This window comes from Diadema antillarum, unplaced genomic scaffold (assembly GCF_040938485.1).
Source record: "Diadema antillarum isolate AM-2024a unplaced genomic scaffold, OU_Dant_1.0 seq00000681_RagTag, whole genome shotgun sequence".
NCBI classification, from domain to species: Eukaryota; Metazoa; Echinodermata; class Echinoidea; order Diadematoida; family Diadematidae; genus Diadema; species Diadema antillarum.
The window spans coordinates 170,689-184,615 of record NW_027271586.1 but is presented as its reverse complement, the minus strand read 5'-3'; the positions used below and the strand labels follow the sequence as shown (position 1 = coordinate 184,615).

At 37.5% G+C, this 13,927-nt stretch overlaps 1 pseudogene; it reads left to right on the top strand.

Moving 5' to 3' along the window:
• The window catches only part of LOC139737085 (uncharacterized), an 80,541-nt pseudogene that overhangs the window by 47,737 nt on the left and 18,877 nt on the right, over positions 1-13,927 (top strand).

Below are 13,927 nucleotides of genomic sequence, written 5' to 3'. Positions count from 1 at the left end.
ATAGTCGGTTGTACTATTGATATCTGTGTCATATCATGTTACCTCATTCATAAGACGAAATGTTTGTCATCTCTTGTGTTTAAATCTTACCGGATGGTGCAGTGCTAAACGTTAGTCCTGTTGCTATGGAAATACTCAAATTCGTTTGCATATATTTGGTATCTGTTATTGCTTTCCTTGTTTCAGACATTAATGAATGTGCAAGTGGCCCCTGTCTTAATGGTGGGTCATGCGGGGATCTGGTCAATGGCTACACCTGTTCTTGTCAACCAGGGTATACCGGGACGACATGTAACCAAGGTACGGTATATGACGAAGACACCCGTAAGGGTTTGGTTGTTTTTCCAGCCATCATCATGCATTAGATGATACATGTAAATCATATATTGGAACAAAATTTTACCGATGTATTGGATGTATTTGCTAATCTAACCAATAAATGTCCAAACATCAAAACTGATGATGATTCCTATGCAATGATAACGATGTACTTGGTACTGACACTGAAATGTCAACTGTATTTTCCCTATATTTTTTCTCTCCAGATATCAATGAATGCGCACAGGTACCTTGCCAGAATGGTGGACAGTGTACGGACGCTGTAAACAGCTATTCCTGTACCTGTTTAGCAGGTTATACAGGGACAAACTGCGAGACAGGTAGATTTTCCCCCTCGCTATTATGCACGGGTTTCCTGGCGAAACACTTGATTCATTTTACAGTTTTAGCCAAAGTGTTCTCCTGTCATCTTACCTTTAGTTTTGTGTGATATTTTCTCTTCGTTCTCCCGCGTGTTTAGAGTACCATATTGCTTAAAAAAAACGGTAGCACAGGGATTCATGGGTGGCCCGATTGAATCAATCTCCATTCGCTGCTCACAGTGGTACATTCGCAAATCACGAATAGCGACAGTCAGCGAACTGACATCGGTAACCGTGGACCCCACTCGAGATTCTTCGGCTGTGGGCAGATATACTCAGGGGCAGATGGGGGGGGGGGGGGGGGGGGGGGCGCACCCGGGCGTTAGCCCCCCTTGATTTTCCTTAAAACAAAAGAAATAAAAAATAAACAAAATGAAAAGGATCGTAGGAGCACCAGAAATATTATTGCGGTGAAGCCTTTTTCCCCCTTGTCAGCCCATGAAATCCGCGTCCCGTTTCATAAAACTTGTTATCAGTGGCAACTGCCGCATTTCTGTGACAAATTTGCTCTTAGCCAATCAGATGCAAAGAATTCAGTAGCTTATAGCTATGACAACTTGTCACTGATAACAAGTTTTATGAAACGGGGGCCCCGGAAGTGGCACGAGAAACGACAAGGGAGTACCCCTCCCATTTTTTTATCTATTTTTTTTACCACTCCATGGTATCCCTATGCTACCGGGTCTGTCAAAGATAGATGTATTGTTCCGCATCCATGAACCTTTATTCCCTGCATCACATACGTCACCACAAATATGTTTGAAAATCATTGTCACCTGCAGTTTCCTGTCTATAGTTTTCTTCAGTCGCAAGCTTGCTTTTCCTAGATGTCATGTAAGTAGAAAACAAAAATCCTGCAGCATTTCCATCATTGTTGAATCCATTTATTCGCTCAAATCATAGCATACCATGAATCAATTTCTTGAATCGTTGCTGTCTAGTTTGCCTATATACGGGTTTCAGGTATTGCACTTTGAAACAAGAGGTGCCAACTTCGTCATCGGAAAAGCATCGAATAAACCCGGCTACCACATTCTTTCAAACTTTCGATACTGATTTGCACTTTCTAGCTCAGCATGTGAATATGACCATTGGTGAATCAGAGTTTTTAGTGTCAGCATATTTAAGAGATAAGAGAGAGAGAGAGAGAGAGAGCATGAGAGAGGGAGAGGAACTGAGAGAATATGAGAATGTAGCGAGTTCATCGTCATCAGTTTTTCTTTACATGCTATGTATAATAAGTAGTTGTAGAATATATACTGTAGAAGTCGATAGACTTTGTACATAAAGCAAATAGGAAGTAGCATCTTTATTTCTGTATATTACATCTTTGCTTCTGTATATTTCCCACGGTTTATCCACTCTTTATGTTACCAGTGTCATTTTTCATTTGCGCTTCTTTGTCATTGTGTTGTTTTTGTTTGTTTGTTCCTTTGGCTATTTCATGTGAGCTATTTTCTTCTTTTTTTTTTTGAATGCTAGAGACATAAATAAACTCATTCTCCATATCCACCCAAGTTTCTTGCGTCATTATTTTCACTTTTATGTATGTTTCCATCTTTCTGACTCAGGTATTGCTTGATGATGTAGTTGGCTATTTCATTGTTTTCTTAATATCTATACTGCAACTTAAGTATATGATATTTTTGACCGAGAGGCACATAATATCATGATGACAATCAAGATTTGTATTCGCAAGTCAATAAGTTCATTGTTTGTAATAATTATGTGATCTCAATGTTAGTCGGACGCACTGCGACGAATTTGTGACTGTAAACCTGGCGAAGCAGTTTGATCCTTCAACCTTTGTCGGTATGACTATACGTAGCGGTCTGTACATGATGATGACAATTGTAGCTACGTGTATGAATGAGTAAAATTTGTTTACATTGTCACAGATTTCATTTGTATTCATATGGATGTTTATCCTCTGCACCATATCCTTGCAAAACAGATATTGACGAGTGCGAAAGTACTCCCTGTCAAAACAGTGCCAACTGCATCGACCAAATCAACGGATTCTTGTGCGACTGCATGGCCGGATTCACGGGAACTCTGTGCGAAACCGGTAAGCCATTTTACATGCAACCGCAGTGTACTGTATTACTCACTGTATACTCATTTGTTTTATAGGACTATGAGTAAGTTGAAGTAGCCCTCGATTCAGAGCTACTTCCTTGTACATCATGTAGCTGGCAGCTGGGTAAAGAGCTCTAAAAAAAACAAACAAACAAACACACAAACAAACATGGTAAACTACGAAGAAAGCTCTTCTGGTATAGGCTTTCTCTGAGCCACTTTACACTGAAGACATTTTCTGACTAGTAAGATTACAATTTTATCAATCATAAAACTAAAATAAAAATGGTGACTTGACTAAATATATTATGTGAAAAAAAATAGTATCTTGTCATTTCCCTCCAATGTTCATTGTCATTTACCTTCATACCAGTTATTTGCTTAGACATACATTTCTACTTTAAGTAAGCATTTATATTCATTTTTTTTTCATGTAATTGCTGCACGCAGATATCAACGAGTGTGCCAGTGACCCGTGTCAGAATGGGGGAGCATGCGTTGACCGAGTCAATAGCTACGAGTGCGTGTGCAACAACGGGTGGATCGGAGTACACTGTGAGATCGGTAAGGAAAAAAAGCATGGAGATCATGGAGCAGTTCTTGTGCGTGTCATGAATGACACGTGGCGGTTGGTTTTGAAGGTTGAGCTTAGTTAAAAACCTGAAACATATCTAGACTTTTTTTTTTCTTTGCGGACGTGTATGCATACCCAGTTCAAACAATAACGACCTACACTCTACAAAATTATATTACTTATATGTGTTGCTCTTTTATGTGTATTGTGTTGCCTAATGTTCTTTTTCCATCATTCATAATGACGTTTACTATAGGTTCATTATTAATTAATCGATTCACTAATCAATCTGTATCCACATTTAGCTGTGGATGAAATGGTAAAACAAGAAAGATCGATAAACAAATCACTTAAATCTAATAATTAATAACAAAGACTAAAATAGCAAGAATAGATACTTAACAAAGTTATATTATTATTATTATTATTATTATTATTATTATTATTATTATTATTTCATTATTATTATTATGATTATTATTATCATTATTTTTCAATATTATTATTCATTATTATTATCATTTACTATTATTAGTAGTAGTAGTAGCAGAAGTACTACTACTACTACTACTACTACTACTATTACTACTACTGCTACGATGATGACGATGATGATGATGATGATGGTGATGATGATGTCGATGATGATTGTTATTATATGTAACAAAACATACACATTATTGATACAAAATGACTATCTAATCACCTGCACAGATTACAATGAGTGCTCCAGCAATCCGTGTCAGAATGGAGCGACATGTGACAACGGCCTCAACAGCTACACGTGTGTGTGCAAGGCGGGCTGGACTGGAACCACTTGTGAGACAGGTACGTTACGTTAGGAAAGATTTATCATCGATTGTTAATCCTTCTAGAAAGGCTCAAGTTTTTATACGTCACTATTGCTCTGTCTGAGAATGCCTTAAGGGAGAATAATGTGCGCCAGGTCCCACTAAAGGGATGATGTAGAATTGGTTAAGGTGAGGATTCAGCTATTTAATTTTTTGCGAGATATTTTAAAATCTACTTTATGAAATGTTAAAGAGCATAAAATTCTAAGGGAAATTCAAAGACTACTTGATGAAAATCGGTTTTGAAATGGTTGAGCTATCCAAGACCAAAGTAAAACAAAGCATGTTCTTTCATATTTTATGAGAGGTTTTTCTTTAAATCTTTTAAAGATTATCATCAAAAGAAGTTGGAAAACTGAAGCCCCATCTCAGGCGAAACTGTACCATCCCTTTAATGTTTCTTGAGCAATCAAGAACAAACTAATTGTGTCTTCGAACATGGTAAAGAAACTATAGCATTCACAACGAATAAAGAGTCTTGCCTAGGCAAGTTTGAATGAATCCCAATGACTAATTTAGTTGGTCATGTTGTTTCTAGTTTGTATCCCATGAAGTCGAAGAGTCGATAATTTGAACTGTTTTGATCCATGCGTTCATCAAATGTAAGTATTTACTCTAAATGTTATATTATAACGTCTGTACTGAATGGATACTCAATAATCATAATAATACTAAATTAATAGATTATAATAAGTAATAATAATAATAATAAATTTGGATGGGATAACAATGTTAAAACATTTACTTTAGTTTGCATGCTGTATGTTCGGAACATGGCTAGATTACTGAACATTATATACCATGCTGAGCTGAAATTGACTGCTAGCATGCTTGATCTCTCGATCCCAGATATCAATGAGTGCCTAAGTTCTCCTTGTCAGAACGGGGCGACATGTGACAACTTCGAGAATCGCTACCAGTGCACCTGCGCCTCTGGGTGGCAGTCTACAAATTGTGACGTCGGTAAGTTATTGTACTAGAAGGAGCAGTGGTCTGTTCACCATTCGTCAGTTCTATTGTGGCAATATTCATGACATTCTAATTGTTCTTTTGACTGTGCTACCAAATCATCAATCGTCGATTCCAAGGACTCTACTTTCCGTAGTGTACACTGATGTAAGGATTCCGTCTATTTCAGTATCTGGTATAGCCTTCTTAACAACTGCTAAGCAATGCTTAGTGTCTGTTCATCTCTCTAAAACGCCCCCGACAATCTGCTTTCGTCTGATACGATATACTCATTGTCTTTTTTTTTCTCAAATCCATCACACATTGTACTTGGTGTTTGGTGGGTGAGATTTACGCTTGATGTTTTGTGTTCTTGCCATTATCTGCTTATTTCACAAATACACCGATCTTCATAATGCCTTACATACAAGCAAGGATAAGCAGCAGTGACAAAATATAGGGGAAATACATGTACTGAGTATAATTATATTACATTATGACATTGAGATATACATACTGCACGATTCAATATGGTAGAGTCTTATTCTATGCATACTTATCGTTTTGTGTGTTGCAGATCGAAACGAGTGTGCAAGCAACCCGTGTCAGAATGGAGGCTCGTGTAACAACTTACTGAATGCCTACACCTGTGACTGTCTCCCGGGTTGGGATGGCACGAACTGCGAACTGAGTAAGTGCGATCCCGATTAAGTGTAAATGGATGTGTCCCCGTGACCTAAAGTTGTTGTAAAGACAGTTTATGATAACTCAGGAAGTTTCCTTTTAGTTTCAATTCGTCATAGAAACTAAGTAATTCTTATATCTCATTAGAAGCGATATTCCTTTGGCTTCACAAAATCAATAACTTGTAATATGTTTACCAAATCATCTAGTCTGCGCAAATAGGCACTACCTAGCAACTTTACTGTATAAGAATATGTTCGATCCCCGTTTACTTTTGCCCGTTCACATCTTGAGTTAAAACCATCATTCTTAAAGTTTCACACAAACATCTCCCCTTACAACTTTTCCTACATATTTCCGAAATTAAGTTGTCGTGATAGAGTTGCAGCCAAAGACGCTGTGATGTAGACGTATTATAGACATTCAAAAACATGATGGAAGAAGGAACTTATTTACATGGTGTAGATACTAGTCAACGGTAAGTTTAGTTTGTTTGATTTTTGTCAGTCATGCATAAAGGGAATTAGGGAAATAGGTGTAACAGACAAAATGGCGATAGTGTTGTACATGCAACATATTCATTGTGCCGGCTCTTCTTTCTTTTTTTTTCTTTTTTTTTTACACACATAAGACATTGATGAGTGTCACAGTGGTCCTTGCTTCAACAACGCCACCTGTACCGACCATATCAACGGATACACTTGTACCTGCAGGCCAGGATGGACAAGCGATCAGTGTGACGTTGGTGAGTTATCCAAAGCCCTCTCCCCCTTTTCTTTCGCAAAAACATGGCAAAGATTTAGAACAGTATAACAAATTGGTGATAGCTGGCAGGCAGCCTTTCTGTACAGAGCTTCATGAAATAATTGATATTTATTTATCAATTTATTTATTTATCAAGTCTTCTTTAAAAGCAGGGTAGTCACATTCACAGCCACAAAGGTCTGTTTTACAAGTCATTTCTGCGTCGAGATACATTACAAAGTGATACCGTTAAACGAACAATCGGTTTGTAAGAGCATAAAACACATGAGAAATAACTTGAAATAGCACAAAAATCGAAATATATACACAAGTCGTACTATGATATCTAACTGGATACAAAGTCCAAAAGGTATGATCATATCTATCAAGAGATGATGTTGTCGTATACGATTCTCAAATGTTTATGCTAATGTTTATGTGGGTGCATAATTATGTATTCGTTGTATCCTTCCCTATCTCCATTCTGAATTTTTGTGCGCCTTTCCTTTTGGCAGACATCAACGAGTGTTTATCAAATCCTTGCGCCAACGGAAGCGCCTGTCGAAATCTGGAAAATGAGTTCTATTGCGACTGCCCGCCCGGCTACGACGGCATAACCTGTAGCAACGGTGAGAATCGATAACGTTTGACTGATTATTGACTGCACGGGCTATATGAAGACGTTATACACACCATTATTTAAGAGATGAAAGTGTTTTACAATTCCATTCGATATTTGTGACTTCTTTATTTATTTGTATTGGACCTGAGGAAACGATTAGATTGCATGAAGACGTGGATAATGTGATTCATTATGCACGATACAGTTGTTGATCCAAACCGTAATTTTTTAGTGATTAGTACAATTGCTTTCAACATACGTTCATTACCGCGTCCTAAGTAATTACTTGTCATTATTGCTTACAAAAGAAATCCTGGTAAATGAGGTTAGTTATCTCCTGTTCAATTAAAAAAGAATACATTGCAGCACGTTGTATCGTCTTTGTGGACACTCATGTAACATAGAGCATTTTGTGTTTATTTATTTGAATTTGATAATTTCTTACCTCGACAGAAATCGACGAATGTAACAGCAGCCCATGTCAAAACGGTGGTACCTGTCTGAATGAAATCAATGGCTATACATGTAGGTGCAGGGATGCATACGCTGGCGACCGATGTCAGATTGGTGAGTCTAGATTTCTTGCATGTATATCTGCTGTTTTGAAGGCTCTTTTTGTATTCAAGATATGTATCAACACCAATCTCCTTTTACCATGCCTTATCTATTCGTAGTTGAGATTTGATGATTAATATGTGCAATTTCGAGTAATTGTTTTCCTATTCAATCACATCGTGCTTTGCATGCTTCAACCAAATTAATTTCAGTCAATTCCATTGATATAATACACTAAATGACATAGAAGTATGATGATCAAACCTTTCGCTGTATACGCTATCTATATTTATAGCAAACAAAATTAATAATGACCAAGATTGAGCCCGTACTTGCGCCATGATGTAAGTGATCCTTGTCATGCAGATAAGACATACTATCCAATACTCTCTTCATTAGAAATCAACGAATGTCAGAGTGACCCCTGTCTCAATGGAGCAGCTTGCACAGACCAACTTGGCTCTTGGGTTTGTATTTGCCCAGCCGGTTTCACTGGAAGCATGTGCGAAAGCGGTGAGTATCCCATTTTATACGTATGAATATAAGTAGGAATATATTCATATTCACATTCATGTAATATGTGCATACAATTATATATAATTATATTATATATATATCCGTCTTTCTAGAATTATTCATATAAGAAAGATTGGCGCACAAAGTGCACCATACACACTGAGAAAAATAGGTTCAACTTTGTACCTTTTAAGTTTTAGACCACACTGGGAGCACCTTTACGGGTGTAGCTTTACACCTTTCAGATCAGAAAGGTGCTTACATTGTGACACTGCTCTAAAGGTGCAACTTAGTTTCACCCGTAAAGGTGCTACCAGTGTGCACTGGTAAAGGTGCAAAGTTGGGTCTATTTTCTTAGAGTGTACGGTGGTTCTGTTCGTCCAAGAATATCCCTCGTCTTCTTTGCTCTCATCTGTCAGTAGCTGATGGTTTAATCTGTCGACTGAGCTCTCCTTAGCCTGAATTAATAAGATATCATTTCTTGAGACTTATGTCATGACACAGGACACAGTTAAGATGTATATGAAGCTCTTCTTATCTCGCATTACCTAAGCTATCCTTTCATTCGTTCAAAACAAAATGCATGACATGTGAAGGTAATCATATCTTAAAAATGAGTGTCACAATTGTAGCTAGATTAAACTTTAAAAGTACTTACATGTCTTGCCTTCCATGTACATAGATTAGATTCATGATTCGTTACTGGTGTAACTTTTCAGTATCTTTATATTTGCTTCGCAGATATCAACGAGTGCAGCAGTGATCCTTGTCAAAACAACGGGACTTGCATTAATGAGCTCAACTATTATACTTGCGAGTGTCTGGATGGATACCAAGGATACAATTGCGAAACTGGTGAGTGTGTGACGCAATGGAGTCATTCCTTCCCTAGGGGTGTCTGAGAGTCTCATTTTGCCCTGTTAATGCGAGAAAAGACCGCCACATAGAATCATCAAAATAATGAGTGAAAAGTAGGGGATCGGTAAGAATATTGACACATGCGATGAAAATTGTGCACCATTGAATGTTTAATTTTGAGTTGCTGGTATTCTATATTTTCGAAATGCTCTAAATCTCTACGGAGAAGCCACCTTTAAAGACCGTGTGTAACTGCTCAAAGGATGTCCACACTATAGGAATAAAGTAAGGATAGATATCATGGACGACCTCGAACTCGGAATAGTACTCAAATTAAATTCATATCTTTCCGACAGCGTGCTTAATGATAATCGGTTTTTTTCTTGTGCTCTCCTGTGTAGAAACCAACGAGTGTTACAGCAATCCCTGCACCCACGGAGGAGCTTGCACAGATCTTGTCGATGCATTCTTCTGTAACTGCCTACCCGGATACATGGGCGACCGTTGTGAAAGAGGTAAATGTACAGCACACAGACAAATACGCACAAATACATTTATACCTACGTAGTGCACATTCCTTTCAAATTTTGATGATTGCGGTTATCAAAAAAAAAAAACCATTTTCATGCATTATATGAAGAGTCTTATATCACAAAACGAGCTAACTCCAGTCTTGTTGAAAGTTGAAATATTTGTGATTAAAGCTTCTGAAAACATAGAGAATAATAAGATATTTGATATCTTTAATCATAACTTCTAGAATATTCCTTGTTATACTGCAAGTGGGGTCTCATTGGAAAGGTTTTATTTTTGCTTTATCTGACGATGGACATATTTTAAAATGTTTAAAAATGGCGCTTAGCCCATTTTGCAATGAAACTCTTCGTATCTCTATTCTCTCCAAATGTTTTGAGATCATAAACGAGTTGATTGATGTCATTATATTCTGTTGACACATTCACTAGAACCTGACATAAGTGCATTGACATACTAAATTGTCTCAAAGCTTAGTATTTCTGTCTTTTGTTTATCCTTACATTATTAGAAATCAACGAATGCAACAGCTCGCCCTGTCTCAACTCGGCCACCTGCACGAATCTGGTGAACGGCTATCGCTGTACTTGCCCCCCAGGATGGACTGGCACAAACTGTCAAGACGGTGAGATATTTTCCATTTACCTTTCCTCCTCGTATTATCTTAATCACTATTTGATAGTGAAGCCGATGAAGCCATTCTTAAAATCTTGAAATGACTAAAATGCAATCGTTGTAACTATGCTTTGATTTGTCGTCGATGTTACATGTTTCAAGGATCAGCCTTTTTGTTTCTCGGTACAACTTTGCCCTACAAGTATATCCCAAGTCACCTGAAAGGCGTTTTCCATGATGATAGCTAAATGTGAAACAAATGAACTGCACATGATTAATGAAAGTAATTAAGCTGTATATCATGTTCGTAGCCTTTGTGCATTAATTGATGGTCAGTTACCAGTGAAAACATTCTCCTGAGCGTGAAATCATTCCAGAAAGCTAACTGTCAGTCAAGAATGAACAACAGCATTGAATACAAAATTCACTCCTGACCGAGGCCCTAAAAATGCTTACATTCCTTTTGAGGCGCCTACAGCTTGATTGAAACAACCAACATACACGAAGATATTACTTAAATTGACCAATCACAGCAATAGTCCGCAGTTTATTTGAAATTAGTCAAAAGCAATCAAGCCAATAAAAGATTGCACCATTAACGTCACCATTAACCGTCTTAACATCTCCTCCTGGTTTTACACCGGTATCACAAATTATCAATAATATTGTAACATGTATTCCAAATCCGTTCACATTAATTCTCTAACCATGTTTATGTTACAGTTTAATAGCGATGAACCATGTCCATGATTTCTGATTTTCTCTTCTTGCACAGATATCGACGAATGTGAAATTCTCCCCTGTCAAAACGGAGGGATCTGTAACAACGGTCAGAACCAGTACACCTGCACCTGTGTGGACGGTTGGCAGGGAATTAATTGTAACACAGGTATCGTATCCTTCCAAAAAGAAAACATCCACATTAAAGGTTTTCTTTCCAAAGTTACGATTGCGCATAGGCATGACATATTTAACAATGAATTTTGATATTGGTAAATTGTAGTAAAACCTTTATTCATAACATGGTATGAAGAAAGCATATGAGAATGAAGAGTGTTTCATTAGCAACGGCTTCGTTATCATGTTTGTTGAAAAGATAAATTTCATTGCTTCAGAGCCAATTCATCAGCAACTGTTTGAAAATCATATCCTTACATAAGTTAACTCTTTTCCAATGAGAAGGTGAAGAACGGTAATATTTCAGATCCTTTTTGTCACAAATAAGTAACTTCCACAGTGCGTTCGGCTGGAAAATCATTTCATCGAAATGATACTGATCACTACATCCAGAGCTGTAAAGTGTAATTCTCCTGTGGTATCAGAGTCTGCTATTCTGTTTGGAGTATGCTACATTACGTGCTTGTCATTCATTGAGCTCATTGGTATGTTCTGCCTCCCTCACTATTACAGATATCAACGAATGTGCCAGCAACCCTTGTCAAAATGGGGGCGTGTGTACGAACGGGAGAAACGTGTATAGCTGCGAATGTCCATCGGGCTTCCAAGGACTCGAATGTCAGATAGGTAAGCTATTTCTGAAGTACATGTACCCATATGCGTACTTAAGCACTCACGTCCATTAATATCCATGTCTGAGAAGAATACCGCCATTCGATTTAGTTACTTTTTGGCTCCACAGAAACAATTATAAAGTCGTTTTGGGAATGCGATGTTACAGAAAGATTTATTTCTCAAATACAGGAAATTGTATTACAGAATCAAATTCCAATTTCTAGAAGTAGGCCTACTTTTATTCTTGGTTCTACTGAAAACCTGCAGTGTTACAATGTGATTTATTTGTGTGCAAAGTACTTAATATTTCTGCCAGAAATAAAAAGAAATCGTTCGATATTTGCCAATCGCGTCAATTTTAAAAGCAAGCGAAGAGAGTAGATGAATATAATTATGTCTGAAAAAAAATCTAAAAGATCTGCATTCAATAGCTGGAATCGTATTAATATCATTTAGACTATGTGTAGCTGCCTGTCAAATCGTATTATTTATTTTATGTATCATATGATGTGATAGTATTAGTACACAAATGTTGAATGTTGATAACTGAATATTAAAAAAAAAAAGATTTGGTGACTTTTACTATATAAGTATATATCAAATAGTGCGTATGTGTCAAATTGCGTTGAATAGGCGTGTGCAACATATACCACGATAACAGCAGTGTGCACAACTCGTAATTGACAAGGGCCACAGATAACATTAGGGGACTTTACATGATGAGCTTGCTTAAGAAATCGAATTTTAAAATGCGATTTGGAGGTTTTCTTGCCATTTTCGATTGAAAGTAGATTAAATTATTCTAAAAAAAAAAATGGCAACATGATATTAGTCGTGATTAGTTTCGGAAACAGATTTGCAGCGGATAGGGGATAGAAGCCGAGGTGTGGCGTGTGGCAAATGTGAACGTTGAAATGTAAGCGACGGGTCGTAAGCAAGACCTTGCATGTACATGTAGTGCTTAATTGGTCACGTGATCTTCAGACTTCATACTTCAACACTTTCATTTGCAGATGTGGATGAGTGTAACAGCCAACCATGCTCGAATGGCGGTTCGTGTTTCAACCAGCGAGGCTTCTTTACCTGTGCCTGTCAGCTAGGGTGGGAGGGGCCTACATGTGATGACAGTAAGTTGACCCCCCCCCCCCCTAAAAAAAAATCCACCAGTTTAACGCAAGCATTTATCACAGATTGCTTTTTGTATACAACATAAAAGTTAGGTCAGATATTCACTGTTGAACGGTGCATGAACGGATCGATTCTTTTTACGTTTAGTGAGCAATATGTTGAAGAATAAGTAAACTGATCTGAATCCTGAGTTTGTGAATGTTGTTCGTTTGTCAGGCTGTAAGCAATATAGTGTACAAATTTAATCTCCTTAGGAACAGGCTCTTAAAATGCCATTGATAATTTTTACAGCTATCCAATTATAACAATCCTTTTGTCTTTGCTTCATTCATCGAAGGATCGGGGTATGTGACTTTGATTTGATATTTTTAGCACATGAGTTTGCATTTTCGAACACACTCACAACAAGTGCCTAGAAAGGAATGGATTGTTACCATGGTTACAGAGGAGGTACTTACAATTGTATGTGTATAAAATTCAAAAAAGTCACCTTGGAAATGTTGATAAATGTTTGAGGTTGAGCTCTAACTCGGTTGCCAAATATTAGTTCAGCTTATCTATAAAGAGTGTGGCCTTATTGTGAGGGCATTACATTCGAATTTGCAATTTTTTATCGAGATTTCTTGTTGAAAAGAATTACTTTTATGGTAAGAATTAATAGCCAAACCTCTTTGTTAAAATATGAAACTTTGTAAAATAAGATATCTATCCTATTAATTTCAGATGTGGACGATTGTGCGACCGGCCCCTGTTTGAATGGTGGCATTTGCCAGGACGGCTTCAACAGCTTCCAATGCACCTGCACGAGTGGTTATAGTGGTGATCGATGTGAAATTGGTGAGTTTGCTTTGCTTCAGCAGATATGAGCCAACACTACTGTAAAACTACCTCAGTAAATCACTGCCTACTACGTGGTAAACGTTTCTCGTCCTAACCAACGTGCAAATCAATGTTTATGACTTTGCTGTATAGCTGTTTCGCAGCGGTTTGAAATTATTGCTCTATA